The sequence below is a fragment of the Poecilia formosa genome, unplaced genomic scaffold (assembly GCF_000485575.1).
Source record: "Poecilia formosa unplaced genomic scaffold, Poecilia_formosa-5.1.2 Scaffold302, whole genome shotgun sequence".
Taxonomy (NCBI): Eukaryota; Metazoa; Chordata; class Actinopteri; order Cyprinodontiformes; family Poeciliidae; genus Poecilia; species Poecilia formosa.
In genome coordinates, this window is record NW_006800241.1 from 338,749 (window position 1) to 356,301 (window position 17,553).

The window sequence follows — 17,553 nt, forward strand, 5'->3', positions numbered from 1 at the left end:
CTAAAACCAAGCAAATGGATCTGTTTTTTTGTGTTTTCTTTCTTTACAAAGGACCAAAATATTCACTGAATACAGGAAACAGTCAAAAGGGGCACAAAGTATATTAGGCTTCGCGACGAGCGCACGCTGTTGCACACGCAGACACACACACACACACACACTCACACTAATGCTCCCTTTAAGAGTTGACCCAACAAATCGACATAGCTGATGTAATTAGTGATTTTAGGGCTCTGCACTTCATATTACAAGTCATAAACAGACATTCTATACCGTGGTTTGAGAGAGCTGTTTGTTCAGGAGTTTTATAGTCCACCAAGGACCCCTCTGTGTTTATTCTCTGAGAACAATAATGCCACTATGCTGCTGGGCTGGTATGTTTTTCATTTGTCCAATTAAACACAGAAAATAAATACAAAATTTGGGCTGACTTTGACGGCGCACATTTTCTTCTTTCTTTCTTTTTTTTCTCCTCTAAAACCTTCTTAATAAGGGCTCTCAGCAGCAGGATTTACAGTCGCTCGACGGAAAGGCATGCGGCCATCTGTGGAGGGCTAATCTGCGTTATTAATCCAACACACCACGGTTATGGAGGTGGATTAGTTGTAATATTTGGAGGAATAATTGGACCTCACCTGGAAGGTCAAAAATGTTCAATTTGCGAGAAAGCATTAACACCCTCTTTTTTTTTTTGTTGTTTGCAGAAGTTAAATTTAGCTCAAGTGAACGTTCAGTCCAGAGTGGAGCGAAGCTGTTTTATTTAACGCCGACTTGCTGCTCGCTCACAATTACAGCTGTGATTTACGAAGAGGATGCTGACCCTCAGCCTCCCTGACAGACATGCAATTTCCTGTGTGAGAAAGCACTTAACTTAATCCATACTGCGATAAAAATCCACTGACAGAAAGTCCATGTACTGCATTCATCACATTTACTGCAGAAATGTACCAAGAAGAAACAAAACAGAAGTTTTAAAAGTATTGAAAAGTAACATGGAATTCTTAAAATTTTAATTTATATATGTTAGATTTTGTATATAGTTATTATCAGTGGTTTAATTATTATTTATTAGGTAACAAATCCTACCAAAACCTTTTGATTCCTGTCTAGCTGACGATGTTGGTTCAGTCAACCATTATTCTGGTTCTTAAGAGTGTTGAACAGCTAATTATATGATAATTAATATGGATTAATATTAATAAATTGATTAAATGTCAACTTAGCTACACTGAAAAACTGTCAGAAGAAAGTAGTGGTGGTGGAAACTTTCTATATTGTTTAAGTTTGTATGCAGCTTTAACCAGTTTAGCAATAATGCTAATGCTAATGTCAAACTTGCTAGCAAGCTAATTATCTGAATCCCAACATTAAGGTTAGCCACAAATCTACACATCCTAGCTGTGTTTCTTATGTGAAGAAGTTTATACCTCACTGTGGGGCAAAATTTAAAATGTTATATCAATTTCTGCATCGTATCTGATAATAGAGGTGGAACCAATAACAAGTCCTACGTCTTTCACTCGTCAGGAGTCAAGACGAGCAAGTTCTAAGCTGTAGTTGTGTTATGCCTACTTTAAATAAAAATATATTAAAAAAATTAAATCATTCTATGAATTTTATTTTTAATTTTAGTTTTTTTTTATATTTTAAAAACTGGTTAGAATTTCATGAATTGGTGTATTTTAGCAGTTAATCACATAACTTCTGCATAGAAACAATGGTTACAATCTACACAGATGAAATGTGCACAAAATCATACACAAATTTTATTGGTTCAATTTGAACTGTATTTTATCTGTCTAGGTGCAAGTAGTACCACCGAGATGTATTTTTATGTATAAAAATATATATATTTTTGTCAGTTATCGTGTTGTTTTGCATAGTCAATTTAATCAATAACATTTATACATACTACAGATTAAATTGGAATTAAAATTTTAATGGTTACGTATAAGAAATATACATTTTTAATAAGTTTTGAGTAGTAAACAAAAAGGGCTGAAAAAACCTAAACTGAGTCAGACACAAACAATCATTTCATTACCACACTTGTTTTTGAGTACCCACCTGTCTGCAAACATCAGGAACACAATGTGCATCATTCTTTGTTTTACTGCAGTGTTGTGGTTATGAGAAGATTCAGATTCCCAAATATGCAGCCAATTATCCAGCCGTGCCCAACGTTTTTACACAAACATCCTCAGGGCCTGAAGGCTGACAAGATCAGCAGTCCGTCCTTGAAGCCAGCTCTGTGTTTGGTCTACCATTGGATCAAGGTGTCAAAACTCCAGTGGACCCAATCAGAGGAACCAGGGAGGAAGACAAAACGAGAAACAATCTCAAGAATGCCTGTGAAGAGTTGCCAGTGGTAAAGAACTACATCTGGGAGAGGTATGACACAGAAGGGCCAAAGGTCAATGACCGTTTTAAGCCTTTAGCCAGGACACGGTCATTAGTCTGGAGCAGGAAGCGGGCATGTTATGGATACCTGTTAAACCCATGCTTTGGTTCTGAAAAATGTGGGAAGAGCCCAAAACTGCAACAGGGTGTCGGTGACAGTGCAAACTGTACTTTCAGATGGAAGAATACCAATGTATATTGGTAGATCTGAAAACAACATTTCTTATTGGGTTGAGACATGAAGACATAAAGCAGGTTTTGTAAAGTTCTGCTTACAAAGTATATAGATTGATGTCCTATGTCAGGACATATGTTGATTCTTTCCTGTGTCATCACTGCACTGTTTGTTCTCATTGTTTTATTTTCCTGGGCTTTAAAAATCCATATTCTATTCACAGTATATACTTAGTTATGGTAAAATCAATGCTTTGCTAACTCTACTTACCAATGCATATGCTTAGATAACTTTATTATGGTGTCATTGCCGTAACATTTACATTGAAATTTCCTGATTAAGTATATAATGTAATATATAGTTAGCTAGATGTCTCACTGTGTTGTGTGAGTGTTAGGAAAACTCAAATCCTCATTTTGCGGTTTTTCCACCAGGAATAGCGAATATTACGACTGAGCTTCTAATAAAATAAGAATAAGGTTGAAACATAAAAAGAGTAATACCAAATGAGCCAGAAGGTGTTAAAACTGCACCCAAAAGCCACCATTAGTACCTTACAGGTCGTTTTGCAGTCAACCCTACTTTACTGCTTAGTTACCCACTGAAACCTGGGAAATGTGGGCCTCAACATTGATGAGAACATTCACACACTTTCTGTAATTAGAGGAAAGTCATTCTCTAATTTTACGGTGGCGCAGTTGGTAGCACTGTTGCCTTACAGCAAGAAGGTAATACTAATAATTATTAATACTCTGGGCAACACTACGCTAGTCTGCAAAATGGCGACAAAAGTTGGGATAAAATGCCAGTCGGTTGTTGCTCAAAATCTTCTGGTGAGTATTCATCACCCAGTCGATGTATACATAATCCCCATACAATACTTTGACTTTTTCAAAATCTCCACCTAAAAATTAGCCAAAGTATGGAAAAACTATAACTAATCAAAACTAAACTGAAACTAGTTAATATTTAACTAAACTTACACACCCTCTCTAAGGGCTAACCGAATTAGACAAACAAATTGTCGCCACAAAATAACACTATGCAACAATGAAGCATCTAAAACTATTATAACTCTGGCCTGGTCGTGATAAAGTGCTACACAAGTCCAAGCTATTTACCATTTACCATTTACCACTCTCTCAATTGTCACTACTTGTAAAGCGAGCTAGGGAAGACATCTGATCTGCTTAAAGAAATAGAGACAAGTGCAATAAAACTACGACCGACGACATACCTGCCTTGACACACGATCCAGATGATGTAGCCATTTCAGTCAAGGGAAAATGAGTGATGAATAATTGAGCTTGTCAAACTGTTCCACCATAGAGACAGACCACCCAGAAAGGAGGCAGAGCTGTCACTCATTTCATTAGGGGGAGGGGTAAACACTGGAATATTTGGTTTCTTGTTGGATTACTGCTTAGATTTTTACTTAAATACAGATCATTGACTTAATTTATATGCAAACAGATATTTAATTTCTTAAATGTCGTGTGCAGACGTTAACTGAAGCTACAGGACAGGCTAGAATCATCTGCTTAAGTCGCGGATTTGTGAGTAACGTAATAACAGCCAAGTTATCTGGGTGTTCTCAAATGAAACACCGAGTGTTAAATTTAATAAGAACTGCAGTGGGATGCTGCCTAATCATCACCACGATGATGAACACGCACACATCAGGTGCAGGCAGCCTGAGCGTATGCGTGTGTGTGTGTGTGTTTGTGTGTGTGTGTGTGGGTGTGTGTGTGTGTGTGTGTGTGTGTGTGTGTGTGTGTTGACTCTCGGGGCCAGGGTGTCTGTCAGCACAGAGGCTTGAGCTCGAGCTTGCTGTAATCCCTCCGTCAGTGAACAGCCCTCCCGCCAGTAACGCACACACCGACCACTGACCAACCAATAAACCAAGCCTGTCTTTAAACATCAGTCCAAACATGACCTGCAGCCACAAATCAGACCACCGCAGCCTCTGAGCATCTGGCTAATCTCGCAGAGATTTGTAGAGAAATGAAGGTAAACGGCGTTCGTGGGATGTAATGACGGATGGAGAGATGTGCGACTGCGTGTGGCGAAATGTTGAACGCCTCTCAAAACTGGAGAAACTCGCAGAAACTTGATGACATCATTCACAACTTTTCCTTCTGTAAGCTGATTGGCTTGTTTGACATTCTACCAGAAGAAGAATCTAAGTCAATGGGAGAAAAACCAGACAAGAGATGAGAATTGAGTGGGATTGTGTTGGAGTGGAATGGCCGGGTCGTCACATCAGTTCATGTAGTAAAGATATAATCTATGACTGTTTGGAATGAGGTATTTCATTATTGGTCAGTTTAATCCAGGATTCCAGCTGAATCCTGGATTGGGTTCAACCTGTTGGGTTAGGCGTTCACATTTGAAATAGATTACATTGTCCACATTACTGATGGTAATGAAGAGAGTCGTAGGTACTTTAATGAGAAGTGAGAAACAGGATAAAGTGGAAAATCTGGATTTCTGTGAAATTTGTTTTGTCATTACATTGCTTAATAAAAATATCAGCATTGCCCAGTTCCTATTTTTGCACAACGGCTGTGAAGTACATGGTCACAAGTGATGAAAAGAAAATCACATGTCGATATATTTATAGCAAATTCTGGAAAATGTCTGAATGGAAAATCTTCCACCTGTGAGGGACTGGAAAACCTTCCACATGTTTTAGTTATGATGTGTTTTAGAGTAATTTGTGACTTTCAGAGTGCTGTGAAAAAAAGTATTTTTGCTTTGCTTTTCTATGTCAAAGAGTTTCAGATTACTATTTTCCCATGATTTAAAAAAATTTAAATCATAGAAAAATAGTCATTGCAAATGTGAATAATAATAATAATAATAATAATAATAATAATAATAATAATATGTTCATTTATTAAGGTTGAAATGTATTCAAACTAGCTAATTCTGCGTAGAAGAGCAATAAATCTCCACCACGTTTTTTGGAAAGGTGAGTTTATTTTCCCAATACACTGGCATGATTACTGACAGATCTGTGGAGTCTAGACATTTCTAAAACAGAACCAATTTGAAAACATGAAGTAGGCTAAAATATAGTAAAAGTCAAGCATTTAACTTTTGCTACTTCCTCTAACTGATTGAACTATGGATTCCTCTAGATATTATCTGGTCAATTAATCAACTGCTGCTCCCAATAATGAAAATTTGACTTGTTGCTACTTTATATACACATTATAATATCTGTCCAGTAATAATAATAATAATAATAATAATAATAATAACAATAATAATAATAATAATAATAATAATAATAATGATAATAATGATAACAGCAAAAATCCTTCCAGTATTACAGTAATAGCTCCTTCAGGCTAGCCAGCAGCAATTAGCAAACATCTGGTGGAACTGAGCATCAGCTGAGCTCATTATTGGAGCTACTTCTCAGTGAAATGCTGGTAAAAACTTTTACAGAGGAGCCATGTTGTGATGACTTCCTGGAGGTGGAGTTTCAGAAAAAGCAGGAGCTTCTTAAAGAGACACAGGCCCAATTTCAAGGCGTTAAATTATGAAGTCAAATTTTGTTTAAATTGTATTTTATATAGTTAGCAATTTTATAACAATTGAAGGTAACATTTTAATTGATTGTTCTATAAAATGATACAATGTGCCTGGAAAACACATCATATTGTCCCTTTAAGATTTCAGACTAATACATATTTTTGAGACTTACATAAATCGTTCATAGTTACTGATGTTATCTATGCTATGCATTGTGTGGAAGCTTTAGTGAGCCATTTTCCCCTCCTCTACTCAACAGACCAAATTAATGGACAGATAATTGTTGGAACATTTTACTGCATCACCCTCGGCCATAATGCCACAGAGTTCAGCTTCTCTTCGAGTTTCTAACATTCTATTAGATTTTGAACTTGCTGCAGGGATCTGCTTCTATCCGGCTACAAAACCAGCTCTGTTACATCCAAACGCTTCAGGAAGTGTAGCCTGGCTTTTAGCTGGCATTCCTGCTCATCCCAGAGGCCTTCAGTCGGGGGAATGAGGTTTGGGCTCCGAACAATCCAAGCAACCTCTTTTGCGATGAACTGGGAAAACTATTCTCCTTATGGACCAGCAGTTTAAGTGAAAAGGTGGGGGGAGAAAAAAAAGTGTTTTTCTTTTTAGAACAGCTCAATGGCAGTGAGGAAGCAAAATATAATGTAGTTCAGATGTATGCTGTTTTAACTTTATAAACAAGTAAGAGTTCAAGCTCGAAACGCAAACTCATCCAACTCCCAACCCCCCCACTGCCTCCATGGCCTTTGACTAATCCTATAAGAGTGAGGCTATCCAAACACACTCTCCCACATACTGCCACAAGCAGTCACACACGAGAGCACACACTAATCTGTCTATCCTAACCCAATAAGACCACTGACTTGACCAGCAGCCGAAACTCCAGGGGGGTCCGAGCTCACAAACATCTCTGCCAGAGTCTTCGCCTTCAGACCCATACACACAATTCACACATGAAAGGCTCCTTTAAAACGGAGCGAGGCACTGACTGCTTCATATTAGTGTTTAATTAAGTTAAAAGAACTCTCTCCACCTTGCTCGCGCTGCAGTCCAATAACTCAATTGAAGGGCCTCTTTCCTTTCATGGCTCGGCGCTGGCGTTGCTGCAGCCAGGTATCGCAGGCTGTTAAAAAGCAGGTTTTTGGCATCGCGGCCCCGGCTGCCGCCTCCGGCCATCGCCGATGTCTTACCCGTGTGATTGAGTTAGTGGAACTATTAAGTGCACCTCTTATCCAAAAAAGCGTTTCCCTGACTTTGTCTTCCTTGGCCCCCCACTTCTTGTTTTCCTTTCATACCACCTGCTGTGTCTGAGCGGAGACCTCTCCTGCTTCGTGCCCTCGCCTGCTGTGGTTCAGGTTTTACCCCTCGGCCAAAAACTTCATCCGCTTCGCCGCCGAGACAAGCGGGGTCGAACTCTTTGTTCTCGGCAATCCTTTAAAGCTTTGGATGTGATGGGAGCCATTCCTCTCCATTTAAAGTTACCTGTTTATATTCTAACAGGATCATAAAAGATAACATTCTGGGCTATCTCTAAAACACATTATAAAGGTTGTATGTGACTGAATGGAAACTCTTTGGACATGTGCCATACATCCAGTAACCAGCCAGGACTGCTGTTGTTCCTAAAGGAGCAATGCTGCATATTTTACAGGCACACAGTGCCACTTCATAGCACAATCAACTAATGTTGCTTTCAGTTGTACATGTCAAATATGACGTTCAAGAAACTTGACTTTTTAATTCAGCACTTTGAAATTGGCCTCTGTCTCTTTAAGAAATTCCTCTTCTTTCAGAAACTCTGCCTTCAGGAAGTCATCACAACATGGCTCCTCTATTTACCCTTTAAAAACATTTTTATCGGCGTTGCACTCAGAAGTAGCTCATATAATGTGTATTCCCGCCAAGTGTTTGCTAATTGCTGCTGGCTAGTATGAAGGAGCTGAGTAGAGGAGGCGCGGGGGAAAGCTGCTCTGTAATGAGGGAGGGAGCTCAGAAGCTTGGCAGCTCCTCTCTGAGGAGGAGCTTCATCTTCGAAGGTGACGCTAGGTCCAACCAGGCATTTTGTGCAGCCGAATGGTTGCCATGGAGATTAAACATTCATGAAAGAATCAAGGCAACACTCCAGGTATGTTTTTGATGAAGGAATAACTTTACAACATGATGTAAAGCTAAAAAAGTGATTTTACATTATACTGCCCCTTTAATATAAGGTAAAATACAAATAGTGGACCTGTGATGATTCAGTGGCTCAGTATTCAAGGATTCACCTATTGACTGATTTTTCTGTGGAAAGTGACTCCAGGTTATTTGCAGAAAATCAGTCTATTTGCTGATATTATTTCTTAGAATATATCTTAAATATCCAGAACAAAATGCATCTTGGAGATGCGGTAAAAAAAATGCTTTTTAATACACGTGGCAGCTGCATTTATTTTTGTTGCCGCTGATTGGTGCCGAAGAGCGGAAATGAGGAAGACTGTAGACATTAGTTTCTGTGGTACAGGGCTAAGACGGTTTCCACTGTGTGCATTGATGCATATTAAGGCATACATATGGTGTGTGAACTATTACAATCAGCAGCTGTCAGTGTTTTTAGAGGGAGTTTTAAAACACAGACTTTCACTATTCGTGGGCAGTTGTGGTCCTGCAAATACAAAATGTAAAAAAAAAGAGACTTTTGTAAAACACTGAATATGCCTCCAATACTAACATGTATTTCTCAAGGGGTTTACTTTCTCTGCTTAATCAATCTGGGATCAGGTCACTAAGTATGGAGACACTGACTTTCCTCTTCCTTCCCCACTTGGTCCAGCTCTTTTGGGGGAACCTCAAGGTGTTCCCAGGCCAACGGAGAAACATAGTCCCTCCAGCGGGACCTGGGTCTTCCTCTGGATCTCCTCCTGGTGGGACGTGCCCAGAACACCCCACCTTGTCCAGGAGGCATCCTAACCAGAGCCTCCTCAACTGGCTCCTCTCTACTCTGAGTCCCTCTCTGCTTAAGAGTTTGTACGTTTATCCCTTTGCGTCACCCTCCCTTCCTTCATCAGCTACCTTGTGTTTCACCACATTATATTTCCTTCATCTCTTTTTACAGCCTTCGCTACCACTTGTCAGTTCTCTCCTCTTTATCTTCATCCCCTAAAGTGACAAATCTCCACTCCGCACTTTCACTTAATGGCTGATAACGTAACAACCATTGTCAGATCCCCAGAGACAGAAGTGGTGAAGCTGATCAGATGACATAGAGGTATAGAAAAACAGATGAAATCTCCTAGAAAAGTCCTCCTCTTTCAACAAATGTTTTATCAGCCACAGTGGAGGAAAGGAGAAGGCTTTTCAGCTGCCGTGGAGATGAGTTACCCAGCATGTGTGAGAGATCTCCGGATAAAAGAGGGCTAGTATTTCCCTAATGTTATTTTCTCTTCTGCCTCGTTGTTTTCTTATTTTATAGGTCTTTATCCATCAACATCTATCTGACTCCGTCCTGCTAAGTCCATGTCCACCTACCACAGAGGTTTTAGGTAACGTTTTATCTGGCTAACATGCGGGCGATAAATCTTCCCCCACGCTCGCGGCGTCTCCCACGGCTCAATTACATCGCCTTTGGCAGGGCTTTTTATTTTGCATCCCCGAATTACTGTGTTGAAGAAATCTAAATCCCTCACTCATCTCACTCCGGTAGAAGTCCAGTGAATGTCTGTGTTCATCCAAGCTCTCCGTATTTTATCCCACAGGTTCACCAGAAATACTAAATGAGTCAATGATGGGGGCGGGGGTCGTGTACGTTTGAGCCAGTTAAAGCAGTTTTAGGTGTTGAATTCTGCGTGAAGTGCGTTCAGAGGACCGAAGGCCGCCGGTGGGAAGAGACTGCGGTGGGGATGCCCCATGCAGAGCGCCACTGACTGGCAGAGGGCCTCATACCAAAGATGTCTCTTTCCCTGCTGGAGCAGAATATGAATTTACACCAGTGATTAACCACCCACATCACATGGGAGCAGAGTGTGTCTGATTTGTAAAAATAAATTGTGTGTGACAGCGCTGTGGCTTTCAAGTTTTTTTTCTTCTTCTAGTTGGCTAGAAAGGAGGATCTTTGCTCAACGGAAATGGGTAAGAAATGTGAAGCAGAAGGTAAAAGACAGGGATGTCCAGTCCTAACGAGGAGCCATAACTCACGTCGCAGAGGAGAGCTGTGATTTACGACCCTTTGAGCAACGCTTGGGTTAAGTGTTTTCATTCCCAAACCAGCTGACACTCGACCTAAGGGCTGCGTAGACAGGTTGATGTGTCTGCGGCGTAATTTACGGCCCCGATCATTGTCTTTGTTATTTTTGCTCTGCACCGCGTGTCTGCCTCACCATCTCCTCTACGGCTTACTCGTCACCGCCGTAGCTCAGAAGTGTCAAAACACTTTCTGTTACATATTCTCGTGTCGGACCATAAGATTGCAGATTGAGACGAGATTAGACGGGGCAGGATGCCGACAAGTATTCCTGGCTGACATTTGGGGTTTTAATTGGAGCCGGTGACCCGTTGCACTTGAGCCTTCGCAGGTAGGAGTCGGTTTCGCGTTGACGTAATGGGTCGAGGAGATTTGCCTGATAGGATGTTCATGTGTTGCTTGTGAAGCTCTCTCTTTCTTTTTTCACTGCCCTCATGCATAAAATGCAGGTGGCCCCACATCTTGGCCACACTTCAGCCATCCGGTTAGTGACACTTTTTCCATGAGCTGTCAGTGTGGCTCGACTTCCAAATTTCCACCAGACTCTCGTTCAACGTGTTTATCCCATAACCAAGCACATTACCACAATGATTGATGGGGAGAGGGGCTTTGGTGTAGCCTGCACAGAGCCTTTTCAGTTTGACTTTTTTTTTTTTCTTTGAAAGCTTTATGTGGAATCTTTGTGAAAGAAATGAAGCTTCAAACATTTGAAATATGAACTGAAACGTTGGGTTTTGGAGTAATATGCTCTCATGTGGTTGACTGTCTCCACTGCAGAGGTTTAACTGCATTCAAAAAGCATTTCAGCCTTAGATACAAATTGATAGTTAAAAAAAAAACAATTTTATGCCATATTAACTGACTTAAAACTATAAACGGTAATCCAAAATTTAAATGCTACACCTTTTCATGAGTTTTCCCCTTGAAACGTCTTCAACTTTTATCACGTTACATCCACACTTTAATTAATTTTCATGTGATTTAATCTAACTTTAGACGTAGAAGTAAGTTGATTTAAAAAAATAAATCTACACATTATGGCAAGCATGTGTATTAGTCCCATATACTCTGATACCTCAAAATAAAATCCAGTATCAGCAAGACCAGAGTATAGTACAGCTGCAAACCTACCAAAACATTAGTTAAACATTAATGAAGTACTGATCAGAGAAATGGCCAAAAGGTAACCATGGTAACTCTGGGAGAACTACAGAGTTAGCTGTGGAGTCCACAAATCTGGCCTTTATGGATGACATGTAACAGGAACATTGCTGTAAAAAAAAGCCATAAAAAGTTATCGTCCCAGTTTTTACGACATGCAGGAAAAATCTATCTGGATGTGATCACAGCTGAGTGCACCAGTGTTTTTTAAATGGTGGCCGCATCCACCAGGGGAGGGCCATCAGGGCCTGAGAGGACTGGAAGGAAGTTGAGGAAACAACAGCAAAAGTAAAAATAATGAATTTTAAAAAGGTCAATTTTTATCATAAAATCTGTTTTTAAATCTTTATTGTGAAACATAAATGAAAACAAGTTATTGACATGTTATTTTCCATGCTCATCTTTCTGATTGGCTGCCAGTCAAATCGATCAAGCTGTGGGTTCTGCGTTGGTGAAGGGGTTTTAAGCACAACCCACTTAGTCCTCGACACGGCCGTCGTAGGTTCGAATCCTGGCCTGTTGGGATTTGCATGTCTTCCCTCTCCCTCCTTATTTACTTTCCTGTTCTAACACTTTCAAATAAAAGCCACTAGAGCCAAAAAAACCCTCAAACCTTATCAAGCTGCTTTGCTTCTCAAGCTAGCGTAGCGTAGGAACCGTCCAGCAGCCTCGCTGTGGGGGAGAACTCATGGTCGACTACAATTAAAAGATGTGAGGCAGAAATTATTCTAAAGAAATATGAAAATAGTGAACAAAAGATAGAAAAAAACCATCTAGAAGTTGATGTTTATTTACACATTTTGTGACATTGTGACATTGTTTGTGAGTTTTTGCACAGGGAGTTCCTGGGGAAGAACTTAACGACGTGTAAAAGTTTATGAACTCCCTGGGGAAGAACGCACGGCCTCCAGGATGAAACATCATGCTGTGGAGTTTTCCTTCGTCCCTCCTCACAGATCTGTGCATTTTCTGTGCCAATGAAGATGGATTGAACTAAACGCAAGTCAATCCCGGGGCAGAGACGTCGGAAGATGGATTAGAGGTCGTATCATCATCAGCGGTGAAGAGGCTGCATCAGTCGATTGAGGTAAAGCGAAGGATCCGCCAAAAGCCGAAGCAGGCCCGCACGGCGCATTGCCATTTCCCGGCTTACACTTCTCACCTGCACTCCTGTTTATTTCTCTCCTCTTATCACTCACACCGTGGCTTTCTCCACCAATTACTGCCTCTCCACATCTCAATCGTCTCCATTCCTCCCTCTCGTTCTACACGTCTTTCTCTAAACCTCTCCTCACATCTCAGCAGGAGAGCAGAGATGCTGAGTGTCGAAATCATAAATCTGGCCCGGTGTGAAACAGAAGATGGCTTCCCTGGACGGCTGGGAGGTTTTTCATCACTGGAGCCTTTTTAGTGCCCTTCACTACCTCCACCGCATGTCACCAAACCCAAGCGGCGCTACGTGTTTATGAGCCTGTATTTGGGACTTGGAAGTGAAAGCGTGGGACTGAACTCCAGGAGGTAGAAATGACCAGAATGAGCGGATAGAGAGGCATGTTTGGAATATTAATATTCTGGGAAGACATTTAAGATGGTTTCGGAGATGTTCTGGTAGAGGTTCATTGGAACGCTTCGATGACAACAAATAAACACAATACAGACACGGCACGCTCTTCAGGGGCTTTGCCTGGCAGAGGAACAGGCTCATTCCCTAGATTCCACACATCTGATGTGGTGTCAAATGGTCCCGACCATTCAGCCGTGGACCCCCCTCCTCCCGGAGGATGGAAAGGTTATCCGGTTTCAGGAGAAACCCGAACATGGAAGTACGATAAAGTTCTCGGAGACAGCTGCGGTCTAATCTCAAATCCACAGCAGCCGCTACGCAGTACGGGCTGATCAGAGCCAGTCATCCGATAACACTGTGAAAACGACACAGTTTCCTTAAACATACATACACACTAGTTGAATTTGAGCAGGTGGGGGGCTGATCGCGACTACCATTTTCAGTTACTTTTTCTCACAAGTTTTGGGTTTTTACTGCCTCTGTTTTTCAAGTAAGGTTCGGAAAAACTTCTTACGATTCTGGAATCAGTTTTTTTTTTGTTTGTTTTCAGTCACTCTTAACAGATTTCTCTGTCAAAAAAGTTTTTCTAAGGCCAACCAGTTGGATTTACAGGGCCTGAGACAGATTTTCAGAGGATGATGAAATCTGATGGGTGGATAGGCATCGGACTCCTGTAGCCCTTCACAGATCAACGATGGACAGATGGCCATAAATTTGTAGTTCCTTCCCTAAGAAGAACTACTGAATGTGAGAATCAACATTTTATGACTCGTGTTGTAATTTTTAGATGTATTTCTTTGGAACTTAGTTGTAAAGTTCTTGTCACTGTGAACTAAAACAACACCTTGCAAAAGATTTAATTTATTTCAGTTAAAGTCGTTCACAGATCTTATGACAGATTCCAGCCCTTTTGTGCATAAATTATGATCCTTTATGTCAGGATTGTTTCCAAAGTGTTTTTGATTTTCTTAAAGCATAAAAATATGGAAAAAAATTTATAGGATTTTTTTCTAAGTGATCAGTTGTAATTTTCTCCAAATACAAAGTTTGGAAAATACACCAGTAGTATTGTTCTTTACGGGTTATTTGATGTCACAAGATGTTTTTTACCTGCAAGAGTAGGAGAGGCTGGATATTCCTGAGTTGCTTTTTCGTCTGTCTGCCTTAACAGAAAATGTCTTGCACTTGCAGCTGATGGCCAGTAGTTGGCAGTGTATTGTATGATGCACTTGTGTCCACTTCAGTGGTCTGTGTGCATTTCCAACATAAGAATCCACAAGAAACACAAGAAAATGGCTTTTAGAAAGCTGTCCACTGCAGTGACCGCTATGCCTGAAAGGGTTAATAATAACACATTCAACTCACGAAAAACCAGCTGAGCTTTGTTTTGGTGTAGGACTGTCCAGTTCAGAGGAGATTTTTAACATTTGGTTCAATGCTTAGTTCAATAGCTCAGTTAGCTATTTAACTGAGCTAAAGTCAGTTAAGTGGCCCTTTGTTGTCAATACATCAATTCAAAGCAGATACCAACCTAAGGAAGCTTGGTACTGATTATGGTGTGACCAGATTCAGGGCCTGCATCCTTTAAATTGTTGCATTGTACCTCCATTGTTCTAACTTGTCAAGAGACATAATTCTCTTATGCTTATAATCTGGTAAAACGTGTCAAATGGTTATGTTTGAGTTTTACACCGTCCCTTTTTAAATTACAGTTATTATTACTCAAAGTCTGCATTTGAAGACTGATTATGTCACAGAGATGCAACAAAGGCTTTACAAATTCTCACAGTTGCGTCGTCTGCTTGTCTTGACTCGAATGACGGATCTGGTGTATCCTTCATAGCCCGCCGTATTCCAAGACTCATTGCTGGACACACAGGAGATTTTTGTTCCTTCCTCAATAGTGTGTACCCTAACACCTCAGAATACTGTCTTAGATAAAGAGGAGAAGATGGACAAGACATGCGGCCAATACCATGATAGTCCACAGAGCTCCTGGTATTTCTGAAACAGCTCTTTGTATTATTTGATGCCATCTCCACATCTGTCCCTGTGATGCCAGTTTCAATGAACAGAAAGTTCAAGTCAGGACAACAAGCAATCATATAAGCAGATTATATGATCTGCTTATATGATCATATAATCTATGATCAGATTATATGATATATAGTGATGTAGACTAAAGGTCTACATCACTAAAGATGTAGACCTTTAGTGAGGGATACCGTCGTCTGTCAGTGTAAAAGGATGCATTTTTTTGCACATGCTCAGAGCAGACCTGCTCTGTCTGACCTGTGACCCTAAAACACTCGGCTGATTCATTTAGGCAGACATCGGGGGTCAGAGCAATGTGGGTCATTTCAATTGGGCTATGCTTAACTCTGGGGCTGCCATGCTGCAGGAAGTTACTGAAATTATTCTAATTGTCCAAAATAAACTGGTTAAACATAAGTTGATGTTGAAATGTACTTTTTTCAAGATTAAGGAGTGCCGTCTCTGCCAACAATGACACTCACTGTCAAACTTCTCCTTTTATACGTACTCAGAACCTGACAACCCGAGAAAAGCTCCTCTCACTTCAAAATAAGAGTTTGGAAGATAGATAAAGGTTGTCACACCTAAAAGACTCACCTTCATCTGTGTAGTCCATGATAATAAATTGAGCAAATAGAGTAACTAGTGTTACCTTCACTTTGATGAAAAACACGACTTCTTCACATCTTTACATCTCGTGGCAGCCTCAGTGAAGAAACAAAAGATTTTGTGCAGTGTTTTTAAGAGCTTTTATTTTCTGACGCCGCTGAGCTCTACTTGTTGAAATGCTTTTTCCTCACTTTGCATGCAAACACACTTTTCCCCATCTCCTATCAACGCTGAGCCAGCTACACATTGGTAAGAGAAACATTCTTTATTGAAATCTACTGGAGGAGAAGGTTCTGGTACTTTCGGGACACTATGAGGTATAGAAGTCTTCAAGGTGACCTCTGACCTCACAATGTGTGTAGCAGCAGTTTACTTCCATGTAAGGGCATTTTTAATCAATTCTCAGTTCCCTTCAGTCCTCCATCTGTGCTTTCTCCCATTGAACTGGATTTCTCTAGTAGAATTTAAACTGGGCCAATAAAACAGAAGTTGTTGAAGTCTGCCTGTAGTTTTAGCAATGGCAGCAGAGGAGGTGAAGGAAGCCATGATGGCCACGTTCCCAAATATTGAATTAGCATCAATAGCCTCGTTCAGCTTGGTACTTCTTTCCTCACAGTGGAGGATGGTCGTTTACATCGCTGGTAGTTTTCCAGTAATCTTCATACTGTCAAACTGGCGCATTATGTACGTCATGGACAAATGTTAGTGATTGGGTAAAATTTAAAACCTCAACAGAGCTTCCAGGAAGCAATCATTAGCCGAGAGTCCAGATCCTCTGGATGAAGCGAAGCGCAAAACAAAGAGCTGATTTTTACCAGCCTAGCAAAGTACAAAATGGCTTTACATTTTCCTTTGAAGTTAAACTACTGATGCAAAAATACGATGGATTCCAGCATGTCTGGAATCCATCGAATTCAACAGGAATTGAACCAGGAACCTTTGTAAGGCTCTGCTGTAAGCTTTAGGAGAAGCTGGAAAAGTACATTTGCCGTGGATGACATACACAGGCTCCTCCGTCACAGCAGTGAGGAAATTCGTTCTCATCTCCTGCATAAACTCAAGGGCTTGAATTGGGACGGTAGACATAAAAAATGCATCTCAGAGACAAGTCTGTGAAAGCAATCCTTGGATTTAAATTTACCCCCAGCAGTGGAAGGAGAGGACGAGACCCGAAACTGTCAGGGTTGTCACCGAGCGGCTGCCCTTTGCCTCCGTCTCGTCTTCGTTCCCGTCCGTGTGTCGGGTCGTTCAACACCATCGGAGCGTCTCCTTCGCCTCCAAACATAGCAGTGCCTTCTATCCTCACGTCTGATGGATATTTTCAACCCAACTTTCTTTCAGCATCGCAATCTTTACATTGTAGCGTTGTCTTCTTCCCACACACACAAACTTTGTAAAAATCGGGTCACCTGTCCCAACACTCAGCAATCATTAGCCAGTTTTTGTCTGTGTTCTGCTAAAGTAAAAAAAAAAAAAGCACAACTTTGCAAATGCGGCGTTTTCATTAAATAAGGAATGAAGTGAAAATCACACAAGAATAATCTTGTTCATGTGATAAGATATTAAAAATCATGGTGGCGACGGATGTAAACAGTTATAATTCAGCTGACTCAGCTGTCAGAGGAAATATTGGCAAATTATTCAGTCGTTGGAGCGACAAGCCCCGCCTACTTGGGAGGGGCTACGTATGCGGCATTCAGGGAAATTGTAGTCGCTGATTTCACAGAAGAACTGTGGATTCAAAATTTTGGAACGTCACACAACTTTTTATCAACCTCTTCCTGTTGTCTTCTTCATCGTTTCCTCCAGTGGTAACATCCGGCTGTTGATCATCTG